The following is a 22,437-nucleotide window of genomic DNA, read 5'->3' on the forward strand; positions in this document are numbered from 1 at the left end:
GCACAGATAGAGAAGAAGCGAAGTGACTTTTGAGCCAATCAGAATGCAGAACACCATGCGCAATGCAAATCCGTGAAATAGCGAAACCATGAAAAGTAAACCGCATGATAGCGAGGGATCACTGTATGTATATGTGTATATATATATATATATATATATATATATATATAGGCCTGGGAGCTTGAGGGTTCTGCGCAGTATTCTAGCTGTTCCTAGCACTGCACTTTTCTAGACTGAGAGGTCTGAGGTGTTTCCAGGTGTCTGTTGTAGCCACTCCTCCAGCTTGGGGGTTACTGCCCCCAGTGCTCCAATTACCACAGGCACCACTGTCACCTTCACTTTCCGTGCTTTCTCCAGTTCTTCTCTGAGTCCCTGGTATTTCTCCAGTTTCTCATGCTCCTTCTTCCTGATGTTCCCATCGCTTGGCACTGCCGCGTCCACCCCAAGGGCTTAGCTCTGTTCTTTATCCACCACTACAATGTCTGGTTGGTTCGCCATTACCATTCTATCAGTCTGGATCTGGAAGTCCCACTGGATCTTTGCCCTCTCATTCTCTACCACCTTCGGGGCTGTTTCCCATTTTGACCTTGGGGTTTCCAGTTCATATTCTGCACACATGTTCCTGTATATTATTCCAGCCACTAGATTGTGGCGCTCCATGTATGCTTTACCTGCCAGCATCTTACACCCTGCAGTTATGTGCTGGATTGTTTCAGGCACCTCTAGATCTGAACCTCTATAGGTCTTACTTAGAAGCCAGCACAATGGCAAAAATAAGACCCAGGCAATAAACAGCTACGCACTGCCATTTATCAGATACCCTGCAGGAATAATAAGATGGCCAAAGGAAGAGATACAGACCACGGATGTTAAAACATGAAAGCTCCTCACCATGCATGGAGGGTTCCATCCCAAATCCAGCACCCTGAGACTGTATGCTAGCTGCAAGGAAGAAGACCGAAGACTAGTGAGCGTAGAAGCCACTATCCAGGATGAAACATCCAAGATGCATGAGTACATCAAGCTCAAGGCCCCAACTGACAGTGTGCTCAGTGAATGTCTCAGGCAATGGAGAGCAGAGGATACAGTGCTGGAGGACAGATCCTCATGGGAGGACAAACCCCTGCATGGGATGTACCACCGGACAATAACTGAAGTGGCTGACATCAAGAAGTCCTCCCAATGGCTAGAAAGGGCTGGCCTACAGGACAGCACTGAAGCACTCATCCTGGCAGCTCAGGAAAAAGCTCTGAGCAGCAGAGCCATAGAGGCTCAGATCTACCACACCAGACAAGACCCAAGGTGTAGATCTACCACACCAGACCAGACCCACGGTGTAGGCTGTGCAAAGAGGCGCCTGAAGCAATCCAGCACATAACTTCAGGGTGTAAGATGTTGACTGGGAAAGCATACATGGTGCGCCACAATCAAGTGGCTGGAATAATATACAGGAACATGTGTGCAGAATATGGACTGGAAACCCCAAGGTCAAAATGGGAGAAACCTCCAAAGGTGATAGAGAATTAGAGGGCAAAGATCCAGTGGGACTTCCAGATCCAGACTGATAGGATGGTAATGGCGAACCAACCAGACATTGTAGTGGTGGATAAAGAACGGATGAAAGCCGTTGTGGTGGATGTGGCAGTGCCAAGCGATGGAAATATCAGGAAGAAGGAACATGAACATGCTGTAAACCGTGTTTTGGGGGGAGCATGGCATTTCTAAAGGACTGCTGGCACCGTTGGAAGCGTGTGCCGCGGAAAAAACTGCTTCCTCTGTGAGCTCAGGTCCATCAGGGGGGAACTGTGGAGCAGGCAGCAGGAGGAGACGTATGTGCAGTGACATATGTATCAGAGGTTGTTCGATTGGCTGTTCTGCATGTCAATCAAGTCCCATACTTCTTGGAGGATTTTGATTTTCTGACTGATTATTTAGAAATATATTTTTTATTTATCTTTGGTGGTCTGCGATCTACCCTCATGTCCTTGAAGATAGACCCGTCGATCGCGATCGACGTAATGAGCAACCCTGAGATAGAGATAGACATACAGATATATGGTCAGATAGATAGATATATAGTCAGACAGACAGATACATAGAGAGACAGACAGACAGACAGACATTAAAAAATGTAGGCCTAAGTAAGTAATAAATATATATAAAGAGTAAGGGTAAAGGGGCTGCTTCTGAGTCACTCTCAGTCCAATACTAGCTTGGGTTACACGTGCAAAATGTCTTTGATTGGATCTGAAATCGTATTACATATGAACATGAGCCTATGTACATGTAATGTACATGGGACCAGAAAAACTTTATCTGATAATAACAATCGTTTACCTATGCCACATTTTTGATCGGAATAAATCATTTTGACATGAGCAGAACTGTCAAATACCGTAATAATGTAAACGACTGTAGAAGAAGAAATTGGAGTTCCGTTGTAAACAAACAAAACTGCAGCATAGAGCAAGATGATCTTCTAAACATTCTTTTATTATTGTTGTGATTTTAATTAAGGGCCATTTTATTATGTGCAGCCAGTGCTTTATTCTTGGAAGCACAGACCCAGAAGAAGGGTTAGGATTAGGTTAGTACGTGCTAACAGCATTTAGCCTAGGATGTACTTAAAACCTATGCGGTCAATGCCACAATGTGCTTCTTGGCTGCACTTAAATATGTGGGAATAACATCAGCCATTATTTTGTCTGGACACGAATGGTAACACAAATCCACATGATTCTTTGCACGGTTTCTCAGGACTGTGCGTAGTGAAATTTCTTAATTCAAGTGCCACCTCCACCAGCTCACACACCATCTCAAAGCCGCTCCTCTGCTCTGAGACACAGTTCCCCTGGGAGACACAGTTTTCCTGAGTCCGGCAGCTCGATCATGCAGAGCATGACAGTGTGCAGTGCACACGGTAACAAAGCACTTTTCCCTGCTCACACATAAGAAGCTGTGAGTCTGTCTGCTCTGCTCAGAGACATGGTTAGCAAACTCAGAGCAGCCAGTCGGTCCTCTTTGCGCTCCAAAGCCTCCTCTGGAGCGCCACACCGTCTTTGCACGACGTAAAAGCCAGTGCAGAAGTGAACCACAATAGTAATTAATTGTTTGTATGCAATTGGCATAACCCACCTATCTAAAGGAAATTTTTATCCGAATGAGTCTGATCGGGTCAGAGTATTTGGCGTGTTTACATGACGCATTTTTATTCTTATCAGGCGTTGATTCCAATTTCTTTTGTCCATGTAAACACAGCTACTAGGGTTGGGCGATGTCCCCTAATTTGGCCGTTGACGATGTTTGCTGTCAACCATCGGGATGGACGATGACATCGTCGGGGGGGGGGGGGGGGTATTTTTACATTTTTCGTTCTTATATAACTGCTATTCCTTATTTTGCTTTTTTCATTTTATTTCCCAACTAATGGTTAATCCGCGATGATCCAGTATAAACTGAGGGAAGTGACTTTAACAGAAAAAATAACAAGCAAAATAGAAAAAAAGTGGTCCGCTCCTGCACTTAACTAGCGAAGTGGACCGGCGGAGGGCGGATTTACAGCTTTATGTTTGATGGGAAGGGGGGGGGTACATGAGCGGTATGTGTGGGAGATTTAAGACTGCGATCCGTCCCGCAGCTCTAGGGGTACGAGTTATCAAACTCAGAACCGGGTCTAAACGTGTGTCTGAGCACAGTTCAGATCGTCAGCAGACACACAGCGGTTTGAGCTTCAAAGCAGAAATTTCGCTCAGTCCTTAGAAAACATTCAATCAATCACGTGGATTTGTGTTTCCAGTCGTGTCCCGACTAAATAAAGGCTGATGTTATTCTTACACGTTTACGTGCAGCGCCACCCAAAGCTAATGTTGTTAGCCCGTGTTAGCATACTGCTAATCCTGGCTACGTTCAGAAAAAGCACTGACCACACGGATTAAAATTCAAATGATGAGCGAACAGGTGTTTGATAATAACCGTAACATTATTAAAAGCACGTTTAGAAGATCGTCTCGTATTTTACCGAGCTGACATGTCAATGTATATAGCTGCTCGCCGCTGTTATCGTTTTGTATTGAATTGTTACCTTCAATAAAGTTTGGAAAAAAAGCCGCTCGGCGGAAGTTGTATCCTCTTCCGGTTTTCAAACTGCGCATGTGCGAATACTGCGCGTGTGCGAATGATTTATTCCGACCGAAATTGTGACCTTAGTGAACGTTTTTTTATTCTGAAAACATTTTTCTGGGCCCATGTACACGGTTGGATTCTAATCCGACCATTGATCCCATCAAGATATTTTGTACATGTAACCGCGGCTTATGATGTCGACGCGCAACGTGGCGGGGGCGTGGCATCACGATGGTGGTCTCTCCATCGGGATGTCAGTCACCCATCACGATGGACGATGATATCGTCCATCGGCACAACCCTAACAGCTACAGTTCCTTCATTCACTATCTAATGTGGGTTAATGGAATACAATTTTACTCTTTATTTTGTGCATGTTAAACAGCTATTGATAGGGAAAGAAGCTACTGTACGTAATTAAGTCACTTTTTTTACTGTAAAGTTTTAATGTGATGATCTTGGAAAATATCATGAGATTCATGAGATTTCAGCATTCTTGAATTAGCAGATCAACCTGCTGGGCCAAACCCCTCTCCACCGTTCAATTAATTGCTATCTATTTATCGGTCGATAGATAGATGTGGTCCATCTTCTCTCTAAACGTTGTTCTCTCCAGTTTGTGGCAAACTACTTGAACTCCTGACCTCACTGTGTGCCGCAGCACTCTGATTGGCTGATTTTTGGTCGACCATTAATTGAATGGTGGAGGAGGGGGAGGCTCAGCAGGTATTTCTCAGAAGTCATCAAACCTAAAACTCCTTATCAAGTCTCCAGATATTTTCGAAGGGGATTTATAATTATTTTTCTGGCAAATTTAAACTCTATACAAAGGAACAATGAGTTGTTGTGCAAACTGTTAGACTAAAATATACATTTGTATCTCTAAGGCACTTGCTTTTTTGCGTTTTATAGATTATTTACTATCTTAGACACAATTTAATAAAGGGTTGAAACAATTCAGGTCCTGCAGTTTTTGACTGGACCTGGTCGTAGATGGTCTGAGTGTGAAAAATGTGATAAATAAATAATGTTGAATAAAGGAGGCACTATATTCCTAGGACTGGGACATCCGCGTCAGGACTCTGATCAGAGAGCACAGGACAGATGAGCGGTTTAAACTTTTATCTTCAGTTTTCTTCAGTTTTTACAGAGCTCACAGCCTTGCCACATGTAGCCTGCCTGCTCCCCTCCCTCCCTCTGTTTTTTCCTTAGGACCTTGCTCGTCCAGATACACGCCTGAACAGAATGTACTAAACAGAGAGTAATTCACAGCAGTGCCTGAACAAATTATACTTAGCAGGTGGAAATTTACAACAACAACCCTATTTTACATTTTCACAAGTCAAATAAAAGGTTTCAGAAATCAGTTTGAAAATGTAGGGGGTGGGTTTAAAAAAAATAAACATTTGTTTTTGTACAACCTTACAAAGGGCAAATATGTTGATTATCTATTAAATTTGCTACCATATCAAACATGTTTTTGACAAGTTCAAGAAATACAACCACAATAAGTATAACAGGGTATTATGGTCTTGATCCTGTGGACAAGATCAGCTGCACCTTTAAGAAGCCTGCCATGGATCATCAAGGGGGCGGAGCTTAAAAGACCAGATGACCAGAAACAGGAAGCCTGGGCAAATTAAAAATGTTTGGCTGAGATTGTTAGCAGTGTTTTAGGATTATGCTTGACGTCCCAGGGCCATTCCAATACAAGCTTTACACCACTGGATTAAGTTTTTGTAGTTCTCTCTGTGAATGGGTTATTGCATTTTTTTTTCCTTCACTTTTTTCCTTCCCATTGGATACAAAATTCACAGACTTGGAAAGAAGATGGTGAGATCAAGTCTGTTTATTTTGTTTATTTATGAGCGGTATTTCCAAATTTACAAAGTGAATGGTGGTGTATATATGGTGGAGTATATTTTGCTTAATGAACTGCTTGAGGGTGGAGGGTGGGGTTATTATTGTTGATACATTTGAGACAGCTGATTTGTTTTTGACCATTATGTTTACATTTTTTACTCGCACATTTAATCAACTTAGTATTTAATTGCTTATCTGTGTTTTTCTGCGGGAGTGCAGAGGGAATTGTTACAATTTCCATTTGCTTATATACTTTAGTTTATTTTATTTACTTTTTAATAATCAAAAGTTGAAAACATTTTGACACATTTTGCACCACTATAATAGGGTGCCCCTTAAACATCTCCATATTCTTAACTATAGTTCAGTTGCAGATATTACTGACCTTGTTTGGGGAGACCCAGGTTCAAACCCCACCTCAGGGTATTTTACATGATGGCTCATGCCAGTCTTCATACACTTTATGAACTTATTTCGTACTACAATAATCACAACCTTAATCTTCTAAACATTAATGCCCCCCTTAAAACTAGAACTGTCTCTTTCAATGTAACTGCCCCCTGGTTTACTTCCACCCTCAGGAAACTAAAATCAAGTGGACGCCAACTGGAAAGACTCTAAAAGCGGCCTCTATACCCATAAAGACACGTACTCCTTCTCCTCTACAAAGACTCAATTCCCAATGCCAAATCTACATATTACTCCAGCTTAGTAAACTCAAGTGAAGGAAACTCCAAAACCCATGTCTCTATACTCTCAAAGATAACAGAACCTCCAAATTTACTTCCTCCTCACCTGTTCAGCTCGGATTTCTGCAACACCATCGCAACCTTTTTCACTTATTTTATTTATTTCAATAAAACCCTGGTTCACATCCAATTTCCCCAAACTAAACAGCAGTAAAAAGAACTTTTACTTGTAGGCACCAAGTCCAGTCTAAGTAAAATAAATAACATAATCCCTTTTGACAACTCCCTCATCTTCCCCTCCCCTTCAAGTTAAGTGCCTGAGTGTCATCATGGACAGTCCTCTTTGCTTCACTTTTCACATTAACGTCACTCAGACAGCTCAATTCTACTTCTGGAACACCGACTGTCGTCGCCCTACCCTCAGCCCTCATTCCACTGCTATACTGGCTCACAGCTTCATTACATTTCGTCTGGATTGTTGTAATTCACTTAGGTAAAGACTCCCGCAAAAAACTCCCCACAAACTTCAAGTAGTTCAAAACTATACTGCCTGCATCATCATACAGTGCTCCCCGATCCATCATATCACACCCATACTCAAGCAGCTTCACTGGCTACATGTCCCCCACTGGATCACCTACAAAATCCTCCTTCTAATCTACAAAACCATTCATACCCCCCCCCCCCCCCCCCCAACTCTCAGATCTCCCTCAAGTTTTAACTCCCACCCACTCCCTTGGGTCGTCATCCTCCCCTCAACTTGTTATCCAAAGTGCTCACCTTGTGGAGAAATGGGCATTTAGTTGCTCTGCCCCACAACTCTGGAACCCCTCCTCCCCGACCTCCGGATTATGGACTCACTCCCTCTCTTCATCTCCAGCCTCAAAACTCACCTTTTCAGACTAGTCTACTCTTCCTGACTGGACTGCATATTCTTTTTAAACTTTAAACTTAACGTCTTTTAAATCTGTGCTTTTATCCCTTTTCGGCGACCTTGAGTTCGAAAAAAGGCACCTGATTAATAAAATGAATTATTATTATTATAAAATTATGCATTTATCATGCATTTATTAACACTTCATACTTATAATTGTTAAAAGTGTCCAGACTTATTGGTCAGTGGTCAATTCAGATTAAAAAAAAATGGAAAAATTATTTTTAATTCCTAATAGAAAATGATTTGCTTCAGTAATTTGATATATTCTAACAGTTTATTGCTCTGAACAGAAAGGATCTCTTGTAGACTTGTGGAGACTCTTCTGGTCGGGTCTGAAGGAAACACTGATCCCCATCGCAGGAAATCTGTTGAAGCTTCTGACTGATGACACTGTTTCTAAACCACTTATTTGTAAAGATAATGCTCTGTTAAGGATTATCTCCCTATTATGGTGTATCTATCCTCTTTCCCACAATGAGCTCTAATAATGAAAATAGTTGTAAACGTTAATCAGTTCACATCAACCAATTTATGAATCAATGCTATGTATTTACTGAGGAACTAAATCAAAATATGTGAAATGGTTTTGATATGATCAAAAAGCACTCTTGAAGAATATGACAACAGATATTTACAACAAATGACCTGTTTTAGAAGTCTCAACCAATTTGACCACTGGCTTCTTTTAGCACTGGCTGGGCCACTAAGTTTTGTCAATAGTGCAAAATGCAGTCCTGTACCTCCTCTTCTAATATACAATGTCTAAAAGATGCTTACAAAATTTCTTAAATTTTACAGTATGAATACCAATAATAATAATAATAATAATGTATGTGAAACCCCATGCAAGAAGTGTAAAGAGGATACATTACATTAGCGATTTAATTAAAAAATTAGCGATATTTAATAAATCTTTAGATTTTAATTTTAAAACTGAGTCACATTAGGTATATTTTTAAAAAATATATATTTTATATATATATATATTATATATATATTATTTTTAAACTATTAAATATTAAGCAAAGCATGCTTTTCTAGAGATGCCATTTTCAGTTAATGGACCATCTTGATGTAATTCCCGATTAGACCTGTAGTTGGCCCCAAAGTACGCTTTTACAACAGCAGTGCCTAAAAAAACTGTAGGGGGAGATCATGAGCAAAGTCTGTGTGAAAATTCAGGTGAAAAAAATGCACTTTTGGCCAAAAGTGGGGACTTCTGGGAAAATGAGAGGGAGGCATCTATGGGCAAAGTAGAGCAGTTTTCAATCAAAAAAAAAGTGAGAACCGGCAAATGTCCTCACTTCCAGAAATTGACCTCACTTTGTTGGTTAAAAACTCACGCTGGTCCTCAGTAAGCAGTAAGTGCAAGAACACACACACACACACACACACACACACACACACACACACACACACACACACACACACACACACACACACACACACACACACACACACACACACACACACACACACACACACACACACACACACACACACACCCACGCACACACACACACACACACACACACACACACACACACTGTGACCAGTCCGTTTGAAAATTTCATAATTATAGTTGGGGGCCTCAGAAAGAGCAATTTTATCACTACACAAGCCCACATAGTGGGCAAAGGACCATATTGTGATTACAAGAATTATTATAATTCCAATGCTTTCCCTATAAAAACTCTTCAAAACGTTCACAAACAAACGGTCTGGTAAGAAAAAAATCCCCTCCACCTTATAACTGATGACTGCAGTAGAAGGGATAAAAACCTCACCTCTCGAAATGTTATGGAAGTTAACTATAGCTGCATTTCCATCACACATATGCGCAAAACTTTATCAAAATTCTAGAAATGTAAAAAAACAAAACAACCCCCCCCTCCCACAATTTTGCAATAACACTGATTCCATTAAATCATAATTATGCAAATAAAAACAAACCAACTCACGCGATAAGTCATTTAAAAACATGGCAACGGATGTTAACAAAACTTTGACAGCAGATCCGTTCACATTTCTGCCACGGCGCTAGCGCTCACCATCCTCTATCAAAGGAGACGTTGGCGTCTTCTTCAAGCCGTGGGGCGGCGAGCTCCGTACATGAGGGAGTGGCTATGGATCAAGCCCTTTTGGGAGATGGTGGTTGGTGATTTTCCAGAGGAGCTGTGGATCCAACAATTCCACATGACGCGCTCAACCTTTGATGAGCCGTGTGACGCTGTGGGACCTCTGGTGGCGCCCGCTGTGCAGCGCTCAAGGTCGCCAGTTCTCACCAAGAAGAGCATCGCCATCTGGTTGTTGGTCATGTGACTCATTTAATGCGAAAAAAGTGTTTCCATTGCATTGAAATATGTCAATTTCAATACGCCTCAAAAACCACCTCTTCCAAGCGCAAAAACTTTTTTTTGTGATAAATGCGTGTTTTCTTTCAAACTGTCGTGTTTCTATTTGATGAGCTTATCACAAATCTAATTTGTACAATTTCACAGTCAATAGACACGCAGCTTAGGACAGATCATTTTTGGATCTAAAACCCACGTAACCATTTAAACTTTAAATGTAACTTAACTGTCTTGTAATATGACAAAGATAGAGTTAATTGTTTTTGCAAAAATTGCTCAAACGCAATGCATTATGGTCTATATTCGCCAATCTAGTGAGCATCGATGCACAGTGGTTTTGCGCAGAGACTTCTGGGAAATTTCTAGGGCACTGGATTTTGGAATTGTAGTTTTGGACAGCACTAGAAAATGGCAAATGCCGAATCTAGTGAGTAGTGAAGGAATTCAGACACAGCCCAAAAACATGAATGTATGTTTGATATGAAAAGACCTGAAGAAAACCTGTCAATCCTCCTGATATTCTGGAACAGCGCCACCTGCAGTCCAGGTCTGGCCTCCCTCTGCAAAGGTCAAAGGGCAGGTTCTGGGGTTGAGTCACAGGAAATCACCACGTTTTCTTCATATCCGGACCGTCGAGAAAAAAAATTCACGGCTTTTTGCACTGACTTTCATTAACAGCTTATTGCAGCTAAAGATGACAACTTTTACTTAAACATTTATATTATTTGATCTCTATTTTTTTAAAGTATAAAGATTTTTTCTGATTGCTGGTTTGAAATTGCAGAGCCTGTAGTCTTGCAGGCAGCAGCGATGCCTCTTTTGGTTTTTTACTGGATGATAAGATCGGGGTCGAGACGGTTTTCCTGTAAGGTAGTTTCCAGGATGGCTGAGGTTAACTCCAGGTTGTCTGGGCCAGAGCCTGATTGATCACAGACAAGAATGTGACTGATTTCCTCGGAGACCCACTTGGCCCCTTTGGAATGTGGTTGTCGTTTTTGTGTCCTTTTGTTTAACCAGCTTAGCCTCGCTGGAACCAGGGATCTGCTGGCTCTTCAGACACTACAGTCACAATTAGGGTTTTCCTCAAAACATTTGCTCACCTTTCACTCTGAGGTGTGATTTCATTTTGACACTTTATCAAAAGAAGAAATAAAAGGGCGCAGAAGAGTTCACTGGACACAAAATATTAAAGATTTGAAAACCTTTGGGGTCAAGTTTAACATCTCAGGCAAATTAGAGAGCGGTTTAGTCATAAAAGTTGCTGATGTGAGAGTCCAGTTTGTGGATGTGGCTCCGTAATTGACCTGGTCTTTAAATTTAGACACAACCAGGTCCATGTAAGGAGGATTAAAGCAGTCTGCCATCAGATTACCACAGAGGCAAAAGACATGCTGATCAGCAGCGGGTCATTTTAATTTTTTTTGGACTAAGCACGATACATTAATTTGATTTACTTCAAGATTCAGCTGTTGGTCCATAAAAAAAACCTGTTCATTGTTGCTATTTTGATCATTACCTCTTAATTACGTGTCTTTAAAAAGCCTTTCTCCATAATTAAAAGGCCAAATTGTTACGGGATTAAACATTTTCTAGGTTTTCATTTTTGGGATCCTAAAGCCCTTCGGAACAGTCTGTGTTACTATGAAGTTTTTACAGTTCACAGCAGCACCTCCAGTCAACCAAGTAGCTTGAAGGTGTGGCTCATCCTCATCAGCTGCCGAACATGGAAAAAAGATCCCCAATCTGCCATGGCATGCAACTTTCCATGTCGGATGCTTAACTCAGTTTTCTGTTGTGATATCAGCAGCTGGCCACCAAATACACCCCTATAGTATGTGTTGATTGTTTGGAAGGAATGAGAAAAAGAAAAAAACACATGAACCCGTTCAGTTTCTTAGTCCGTATTTGTCTTTGAATGCTTAACTTTTGACTGTGAACCGCCAAATGTCGAAACTCAAATCTCCCTTAAGCAACAGTGCAGGAAAAAAAAATAATCAAAAAGCTTTCTTTTCTTTCTTAATCTTTCTTCTTTCTTTCTTCTTAATCTCAACCAGATAATCTGAACAGAGATTTAAAAATGAAAGGTTCCTTGTAAACCTTCTCCAAAGGTAAATATGTCTTCTTGTGATTCAGCACATTCACTCCCTCTGCAAAATTCCACTTTAAAGTCAACTTTTAGTTGAAGCCAGAGTCCTAAGGATCAGCGGATAAACACACAATCAACAGGGGAGGTCTGCAATAAGACAGACAGGCAGGCAGCCAGAATCGCAAGACAAGACACCAGGTAGGGAGACAAGGAAGCAAAGAAGCGGGAGGAAGGCTCCAGTGCCATTAACAAGACATAAAATGTTCTGGTACTGGAAGTAACAACATTTTGCAGGGATGGATTACAGAACTTGACAGGTCTAACCTTTTACAGACGTGTTTTCTATCAAGCGCTTCCCAGCCAAACTTCGCTCTGCAGCCAAGGCTTTGATCTAATTCTCATATCAAATTGAAGCTGTTTTAGTTATTATAGGGGGTTCTGTTAGTCATATGTACTTTCAGTGGTCATTATGGATTTAAGGGGAAAAATGTACCTTTTTATCCCCTTATACAGTAGGCAATAAAGTATTTATGCAGCCACCAATTGTACAAGTTCTCCCACTTAAAAAGATGAGAGGCCTGTCATTTTCATCATAGGTAAACTTCAACTATTAGAGACAAAATGAGAAAAAAAATCCACAATATCAAATTGTCTGATTTTTTAATAATTTATTCGTAAATTAAGGTGGAAAAAAAGCATTTGGTCGCTTACAAACAAGCAAGATTTCTGTCTCTCACAGACCTGTAACTTCTTCTGTAGAGGATCCTCTGTCCTCCACTGGTTACCTGTATTAATGGCACCTGTTCGAACTGATTGTTTACATAAAGACACCTGTCCACATCCTCAAACAGTCACAGTCCAATCCCCACTATGGCCAAGACCAAAGAGCTGTCTAAGGACACCAGAAACCAAATTGTTGACTTGCACCAGGCTGGGAAGACTGAATCTGCAACAGGTAAGCAGCTTGGTGTGAAGAAATCACCTGTGGGGGCAATTATTAGGAGATGGAAGACATACGAGACCACTGATAATCTCCCTCCATCTGGGGCTCCCCACAAGATCCCCCCCCGTGGGGTCAGAATGATCACAAGAACAGTGAGCAAAAATCCCAGAACCACACGGGGGACCTAGGGAATGATCTGCAGAGAGCTGGGACCAAAGTAACAAAGGTTACCATCAGTAACACACTACACCACCAGGGACTCAAACCCTGCAGGGCCAGACGTGTCCCCCTGCTAAAGCCGGTACATGTGCAGAAGCGTCTAAAGTCTGCTAGAGAGTATTTGGATGGTCCAGAAGAGGATTGGGAGAACGTCCTATGGTCAGATGAAACCAAAATAGAACTAATTGATAGTTGCATCCAAAGAACACCATACCTACTGTAAAGCACGGGGGTGGAAATATCATGCTTGGGGGCTGTTTTTCAGCAAAGGGACCAGGACGACTGATATTTGCCTCTGAGTTGTTGGCAAGGAGCAACCCTCCAATGATCACCACCCATTTGTTTACACTCCTTTCCGCTATCTTACAGCCCCCCCCCCCCCCCACAACCCCGGAGTTATCCAGCCCTACAGCTCTGATCCAGATTCCAGTGCAGACAAGGAGAACGAAGACATACATGGATCTGTATGTCTGAAAATGGATGCATCAGAATGGAGCAGAGCAGGGAGACTTTCCTTTACTGTGTCACTACTTAACGTTTTTTTGAAACTGCATGTTTTTGTCTGCTCCTGATCCAGCAGTTTGAATGAAGAAACACTCAAATGCATTTTTAATATTTATATATTTTTTTATAGATGTCCTCCATCATGAGAAAAATGCTACAAGAAGATGTTAAACACACCACAGATATCATTTTCATTGGAGGGGAACTTTAATGATGTGGACTTGCAGTCACACCACTAACTGAGTGGGATTAGTGGGAGAGCCAGGATAAGGGGGGAGTGTTGGCCAGAATGTATAGGGATGTGCAGGGGTGACATGGGTAAGAATGGCTCAGTGGGTGGTTCGTTTCCCTTTTCTGCCTCGTTCTGTCTTGTGGGCGTGTTTCATGTGTCCGAGTGCGATTCGCCTGTGGCCACACCAGAGTTGTGCAAACAGATTAGCGGGGAAACGTGTCCACCTGAGGGACTGCAGAGGTGAATGTGTGTGTTGTGCGACTCACAGATGTGGGATTGTGTGGGAAATAGTTTGATGGAGTAATAGCTAAATTAATGATGAACGGGTGGGGCACTTGACCTTGTCACAGAAAATGTTTTTGTTGTCATGGACACTAGCATAGAGATGCAATTGCATTTCTGCACATTTACTGATGAAAATCAGTATTCTTAATGCTTCATTTGCCTTTACTAGATTAATGGCTGAGCATAACTGACATATTCCTGGGGTTCAGTTCCAGAATGGCTGACAGCACAAATCGAGACATAATTCCAAGCTTTGTTCCAAGCTTCACTGTGTTGAGAAAATCTTTAAAACGTTATCATACGTAATTCCATAAGGTTTGTACTTGGTTTTGAATGCATTTTGTCCAAATGTACAGATTTATTCTAAATCTAGATCCATCCGCTTCATTGTTCACTTTAAAAGCAGAACAGTCACTTTCCACTTGTTAACTAACCAGAACCGTTTTCACTGATTATGTTATGTTAAATTATGATTATGTTCCATTTTATTGAACAGTTGAAACCATGTGAGTGAGTAAGTTTGACGTCAGCCATAGAAAAGGGTTTACGCTCAGCTCCAACAAAACCAAGTTTTTTGAGTGGCCATTTTTTTGCTATATGAACGCCGCCATAGTGGAACCAAATGATGTCAGAGTTATCGCTTCTATGGAAACCACTCTCCCCAATCTGGGGTGAGCTTGTTGGAAGTCAGCACTTCTACAGCGTAAAAGCAGGCTACACAAACATTTTGAACATTTCACGCGAGACCACATACTTTTGTGTCATCCGATTGGCCAGTTTTTAACTTGAGGAACTTATCCTGCAAAAAAATCATCATGGAGAAAAAAAAAAAGAGGATTAGCAAGAAGTCCCTCTCCGGTCATCTTTGGACCCATTTTCAAAGTGTTCCCTACACCCTAGTTGTCTTATTGTATTGTTTTTAGCCAAAGTCAACAAACCTGTGTCATTTTCTTGGACTAAGGAGTTTGTTAGAAATGTACCTCTAAATTGTTGGCACGGAGTAAACTGCACCCACTTCCCATCATCCATCTCCAGGAAGATGCTTGCAAATGTTTTAGTTTGTTCACAGTCAGAGATGCAAACGTTTCAGCTGCTTTAAATAGATTTAAAAAAGAAGAGACGTCTATTCTGAATGAGTTTTTCTATGTTATACTATTAAATTAACTTAATTTCTACAAATTTTCGTCTTCAAACATAATTTTTGCTATGAAACAAAACTAGTCACCTCATAATTTTCGGTAGAAAGTTAAAATTAAAATGAAAAACATTGAGTAAGACGATGCCCGGCACAGTCAGTTTTGTGCGAAGAGAAACACTGTACAGAATAAGAATTCCTTGAGCTGAGCTGTGGAGACAAGCAATCAAACTGTCAGGAAGAATAAAAGCTATTGAGAAACGTCCTCCTGTTGAGGGCCTATCACTATACATGTATGTTTGCCTTGGCTGAGGAAAGCCTCTGAGCAAACATGTGCAGTTATTGATTTCTTTTGCCCCTGTCATCTCCATGGCAAATCACCTGCCCCTCAGTTGTAATAGCATTCCATAATACACCGGCTTAGCTTACAAAAGCAGTTTTTCCCCTATAAACACAAGGCTGCTTTATGTCAGTGCAGAAAAAAAGAGCACATTATTTCCACAGGAGGGTCTGACATGGAAAATTGAACAGAAAAAGGTAAATTTTAAGCTAAATTCACACACCTTTTCTTAGTTTTTTTAATTAAACACTAACAGAGTTTTCATGACTCTGAGTATGTTATTTAAATTAGGAAAAGCATAAATATGCATCGCTTTTTTCCCTTCACAAAGATAAATAAAAGCGTTTGATCAGGCATTGCTCCGTTTACCATCAACTTTAGATCTGGCCAAGTTGTGATGGTTTATTTAGTCACTCAAACAATTCTCACTATTCGAATTTGCATCAACACGCCTTTTTGAACAGATGTTGCAGAAGATGGGATTGGGGGCGACTACAGTTGTTATATGTTGAGTCACCCTCAAGAACAACAAAAACCCCATTTGGGGATTTTTTGGCCGTTGATTCTTGCAGGTAATAGTTTCGGCAGCTGTCAGGCCAACAGGAAGACTTTTTGCGTAAAACTGGCAGCACTTACTGGTAGACAAAAGTCAAGATCTTTTAGAAAACTCACAGAGAGCACTGGGTAGGAAGCACAAGTGTGTTGTATCAGCTTGCCAAAATGGAAAGAGCAGGGTGGCTGAGAGGCTCGGAGAAAGAGTGTCAGGGAAGGAGGGAGCAGCCAAGGCCCTTCAAAGCCTCTGTAGCCAGCCGTGGTGACGGCCAATCCAAGCACTTGAGAGCAGTGTGAATGGCTTTTTAATGCCTGCTAACAGCCAGGGTATTTAGTGGGATGGCAGGGTGGATAAAGGGCTATGCTGAGGGATGGGAAGAATGGGTAAAGGATGAGAGTAACAACAATGTTTGGACAAGAGGTCCCGGCTGACCGCTAAAAGTACACTGCTGTCCGCCCTGCATGCTCACATGGCCGCAGAACCTCAGTGCAATCTGATTTTCCTGTTATTAGAGATTACTTTAATTAACAGCCCAACACTCATTTATTTTGCTCGTGTCTCAGCGTATTCCTTCAGATCCTGTTATTTTTACCGATAATGACTGCTGAGAAGTATGTGGAATCCAAAGAGATAATTGCCTTTTTTTTTTCTTCACCACCCACAGATGATTGTCCAGATGGCTACTGATTATGCAGTCCATTAAAAGAGAGGTGGTAGAGTCTTCCCAGTCTAATTCTAATAGCAACCTTTAAAAAGATTTCATGGCTTTTTGGTCAAGGGAGGCTTTGGCTTTCCAGGGTTTGAGTTAAACATAGGTCTGACATTTTTTTCTATAACAGAAAAAATGTAAAAATATATATAGTTATTAACAATAATAATAATCTGCCAGTATATGAATGGGTCCAGGACACAAGAAAAGCATAAAAGGGAAGGGTTTACCAAACCAGACACTGTCCCAATGAAAGGTGTGCAAATATACTCCCATGACATAACAAGCAGGTGAAGGATGAGATGTATTAGAAATGCCATCAATGCTTTTAGGCAGAAAGTGTCTGAAATATTAAGTTAGAAAAAAAAATACAGTATGTGGATGATTACCCAGCTGATCATTGCTATTATCCAAAATCCTGACAGGAGGAAGCAGTGACAGATGCAGCAATCCCCTGATGACTACTGGGGGACTTAACTCAGGTTTACAGTGTTTTGCTCTCTTTAAGGAAAAGTGTCATCTAAAATCAAAACCTGCGTCGATTTCTGGGACAAATTTTGTGCAGCGCAAGTAGTAGATCAGAAATTCACCTCAGAGTTGTGGGTGGGGCTGTTGGTGTGGAAGTTAGCGTTGTGGAGGACTGGTGGATCAAAGTAGCAGGCAGGCAGACGAAGGTTTAAGACAGTTTACCAAGACCAGAGGTCTTCATCAGAGGAAGAGGCAGGACTAGGCTGGGGCAGGTGAGCTGACTGGTTTGTAATATCAGGAGCTGGAGCTGGGTATTTATGCAGGGGTGTTAATAGGAACATGGGCTTCAGACGTACATGCATCTATTTGTCTACAGGTGGATGCATCAGAATTGAGCGGAGCAGGGAGACTTTAGCCGACCCATTTCACCTGCTGTGTCAACAAAAGGGCTTTTTGTTTAAACAGCATTTTTTTTGTCTACTCCTGATTCATTCCGATTTAAATAAAGAAATACACAGAAATGCACCCTTAAGCCTATATTTTTTATATAAATCCCCTATCATGAGTAAAATGCTTCAAGAACATGTTAAAAACACTAAAAACACAATTTTCATTTGAGTGGGAATCATAGAAAGTGGTTTTAAGTTGCTTCTCAGCTTGTTAAGTAGCTAAATTATACAATATAATACAGAAAAAAACAACAACACATATCCTATCTAGTCTGTTTATATAAAAATATAGATTTAAGGAACTGGTCAAATCAGATGAACCCCAACTTCAGTGTCTGGCCTCAGTTTTGCTCGTGTTAACACAGAATGGCCCCCGCCTCTGACAAAGGCCTGGAAATAAGAGGGGAGTGAATGTAAGAATGATGAGTATGGGACATTCTGATGAAATGTAAAGTCTGTCTCCTTTTGATTACTTTATTTCTTGTAATTTTACTTTCTTATTTAACTTTTGAAGACTTTTACACAAACAGTTGGGAGGTATTTATTTTCTCTGCGCGTTTGGGAATGTTATCTGACATTTTTTTAAAACTCTGTCTCTGGACGTTGATACGAACCATCTCCAAACCTTGGCAGGAAAAGCATCCCTAATTTGTCTCGATTACTTTGTTAGAAATACTCTGCTCAAAGGAATTGGGGAGATTTGTTGGATTTTGCATTGAAAGCTATAGCTTGTCGGTTTAAATTGCCCGGAACGGTGCAGGAGACCAAACTCTGAAGTACCTTCTAACCGTAAACGCCCAAATGTGCCATTTTAGTTTTTTCCTTTTCTCAGATCAGCCACAATCGTAGCATGATAGATTTGAACATTAGGCCTGATTTATATCTGCAAGATGTTCTAAGAATTCCATCCATCTAACCTAGAATGCTTCAGAGCAAACAGACGTGGGCCTATTTTAAAACTGGGTTTGGAAAAAAAACCTGGAATTTTTCAAAAATCAAATGCTTATCTTGGATCTGTTGCAGTCATCAGCGCAGTAGCGTCTGTGGATGAAATCAGTTTGAAGCATGTCTGGCTCTGGTTGGGCACCACTGCCCACCCAGGGAGACCTGCTGATCTGGCTCGTGTAAAACAGTAACTCTACTTTGTCTCTGAGAGAAACACAAATAAATTCCTTTTAATCAGCAGTGGGTTCTTCGGGGGCTCCTTTGGAAAGAATGTAATTGAATCTTAAGGTAACATTATTCATTAGGTAAATGCGGCATGGTATGCTTCATTTTTTCAATGCCTCAGCTGGCCTTTGATGGAGTGATCCGTTTTAAGTGTGTATGAAAACACAAAATGCTCGGCATTGAAAGAGAACGGCCTTTGACACGGGGATTTGTTTTGTGAGTTGTGTTGTGTTTGAGAATGAAAATGGGGTTTTAACTCATTCTTGTGGCATTTTTTGTCATGATACAAAGAAAATTCTTTAGACAAATCCCTGTGAATAAGGAGCAGATGAAAGAAATGCAGTTTCTAAAAAGTGTATTTGTGGTGCAGAAAATACACTTGGCGGCCCACAAACTGCCCCGCTCCTTTTGAATGCATCCACTGTCAGACAAATAGATCCATGAACGTCTTTGTTTTCCTCGTCTGAGCTGGAATCTGGTTAGAAACTGTAAGGCTAGATAGCTTCGATATTGTTTGCCATTTTTGTCGCACCGCTAATGTTAAGTTGAGGTTGTGAGGGGCTGTAAGCTAAGATGTAAGAAGATGTAAGCTAGCAGGAAAGCATGGAAACAGAGAGCTCTCAGTTATGGGCACCAGGAAGGGGATGTAGGGTTACTCCACGGCAACAGTCCCGCCCATAACCCAGAGGTGAATTTCTGATAAACTCCTGCGGCTCTGCAGAAAAATGTTCTGGACAATGATGCAGGGTTTTATGATTTTTGCTAAAATCAGCATAATTATAATTAAAAGACCACTGCGAACACCATGAAAATAGATCAAAAGATGATCAGAGTGGGTTTTAAACAAAGGGCAAAATAGAAATGTATTGATGTCACGAGAGGTCATGGCTCTCACTTCCCGTCTGTCCTCTTTACATCACGTTTCCCGCCACCATTGGGTTTTGCCTCTCAGAGTTTTAAGGTTAAAGGCCCCGAGCTCCGGCGCTCTGAAAGTGGATCTAAATGCGACCGCTAACGAAGATGCCAATCCTAACAGGGACTGACAGTTCAGTGCAGTGAGGGCTGATGTCCGCATGTGTGTGAGGGCCAGGAGTTGGGTGTCAGAGCGTGCCAAATATATGTGTGCATTTATTATGAGAAGGAAAACATCCCTGGTGAACCCTATTAGCCCGTATTTTTTTCACATGCATGCATGCAGGAATCCGCCCAGATAAACACGCGCAGAATGCACACACAATCACACCAGCTCTACGTACATCACTCAGTCAGCAATAATAATATTTAGAAATGTAAGGTATAAATGCTCCTCCATGCTGCTCCACATTAGACTGCGTCGTTGCAGCGCTCTCCACTCTTCAGTCTGGGCTCAAATGGGAAGCAGATGCACGGTGAGGGTTCTCAAAGAGAGACAAAATGAAAGACACGGGGAGGAATGAAACACAGGAAGGCCAAGTGGCAGCGCTAAAGACAAGAGAGATCGAAATGCTCATGAGACATGAGACACTGGGGGAGAGCTTAAGAGAAAGTGAAAGAGGGGCCAGCAGACAGGGAGACAGAGATAAAGGCGAGCGGGGGTCAGGCTGGGAGCGAGGGAACCGTCAGCCATTTTCAGATGAAAGGAATCCAACCAATCCCCTCAATGATAAACATGTGTCTGTGTCACCCATCCCGGGACGCCGTTCCTGTCCCGCATGTGTGTGCGAGGGTGCGTGCGACTGCCGCAGCAGACACGGCGCAGATGAAGATATACGCCTCGACACACGACACCTCGTTCTCAATTTTGGCAGCAGGCGAGGAAATGTGCAGCGGGGGTGTCGGCTGACAAAAGCCACCGGGCAGCAGATAGCGAAAGGGTTTCTTCTCCTTTCCCCCCGGCCTTTCTCCACTGCTTCAGTTGGCCACAAGCTGGGCAGTAGCTTGGATTCTTGTAGCTTGCACTGCCACAATTTTTTTTCGATGGACGTTACAGCCTTTCCTCAGGCTATACAATGGGAATAGTGACACCTGAGCGTCCAGTTTCAATGTTAAGTCAAGGTACAGTCATGTTGAGAGATCCTGTGACGTATTTTGAGCATCAGGCGTGACACAGCGATCCAGTGGCAGCGCGTTTTGGGCATCTTTTTGTGATGTTTCAAGAGTCAAAATATCTAAACTTTGCCAAAAAAATCTCTGTCCCGTCACTTAATCAGTAACTGAGCTTTATTGGAGTTGTGTTAATGATGCAATCAGTGGTTGGAGTCCAAAATCAACATGGAGGAGAATCCGATTGCTGTCGTTTGTTCACCTCCTGAACTTTATGATACTTTTCATAATTATATTGAAAATTTGTATTGGACTGTATGTGAGACCTGGAGGGAGTGTGTGTGATGTCACCCCCCCCCCCCCCAAAAAAATAAATAAATAAAATAAAATAAAAATAAAATTCCAGCTCCAACCAATGAAGTCAATTTAGTAGCCGTTATATGTTACACAGACGTCACCATGTTGGAGCCAGAAGATGTCAGTAAGTAAGTAGTTATTGGTCTCACCAATCATGACTAAGCTTGTTGGAAGTCAACACCCCTATCACTTGAAAGCAAGTTTCACGAAATCTGTCAATCAAACGTTTGGAACGGAGAATGCAAGACCACTTATTTTTATTGAGGCATTTGATTGGTCAGTTTAAAACTTGAATGACTTCAACTACAGGAAAAAACAAAATCAAATAATGAGGATGATCAAGAACACGTTGAAAAAAATATCAGAGGAAGAACAGTTATTCTGACAAACAGAATGATAGGTGTTTATTTTTCTATAGAAGTCCATGGGATTTGGGGGTACTTCCTGTTTGGAATGCCAGAGGAGAGGGGTCACTCAATTCAATTCTCATATACAGTCAATGGTATCAACACAATAAAAAAAAAAAAATTCCTCCAATTTTACTGTAATTTTTTTTCTCACCTTGGATTAATGCGGGACAGGAAGTCGTCAAACTGGGTCATAGGAAACCGAAAGTGCCCGACATTCAGGAGCAGCTCCTGCAGTAGTTGGTGAAGATCCCCGTCCTGGAGAGAGTCTCTGAAAGACGTCATGAACCCAGAAATGGAGACGTGATCACAGCTGCTTTTGGAGAACGCTGCGAAATATGAACCCGATTTCTCAACATCATCCGTGTCAGTCAACGCTTCCATGTAGCGATGAGGCTAAAAACCTTTGACAGTAGCTCCTCCCACATGTGTCAGGAGCATCAACTATCTGAAAACAGCGAATTTGACGCAGATTAAAATGGGAGGCGGAGGATGAGAATTTAAATCTCATTTGGTGTGAACGAAGCAGGAGCTCCGCAGTTTGCAAAAGAAAAACAGAGAGCTGAAACGCCAAATGTGACAAAGTGAAGCTT

The 22,437-nt window shown here is 41.6% G+C and overlaps 1 protein-coding gene and 1 long non-coding RNA gene across 3 annotated transcripts in view; one reads left to right on the forward strand and one right to left on the reverse strand.

Annotated features, from left to right (window-relative positions):
* Positions 1–22,437, reverse strand: part of LOC144991952 (uncharacterized) — an 89,621-nt gene that overhangs the window by 46,312 nt on the left and 20,872 nt on the right. The window lies entirely within an intron of this gene.
* trabd2b (TraB domain containing 2B) overlaps positions 1–22,437 on the forward strand; it is an 85,689-nt gene that overhangs the window by 25,242 nt on the left and 38,010 nt on the right. The gene's annotated exons all lie outside the window — the stretch shown is intronic.

This window comes from Oryzias latipes, chromosome 4 (genome assembly GCF_053564925.1).
Source record: "Oryzias latipes strain Hd-rR chromosome 4, Olatipes_Hd-rR_3.1".
In the NCBI taxonomy this organism is placed as follows: domain Eukaryota; kingdom Metazoa; phylum Chordata; class Actinopteri; order Beloniformes; family Adrianichthyidae; genus Oryzias; species Oryzias latipes.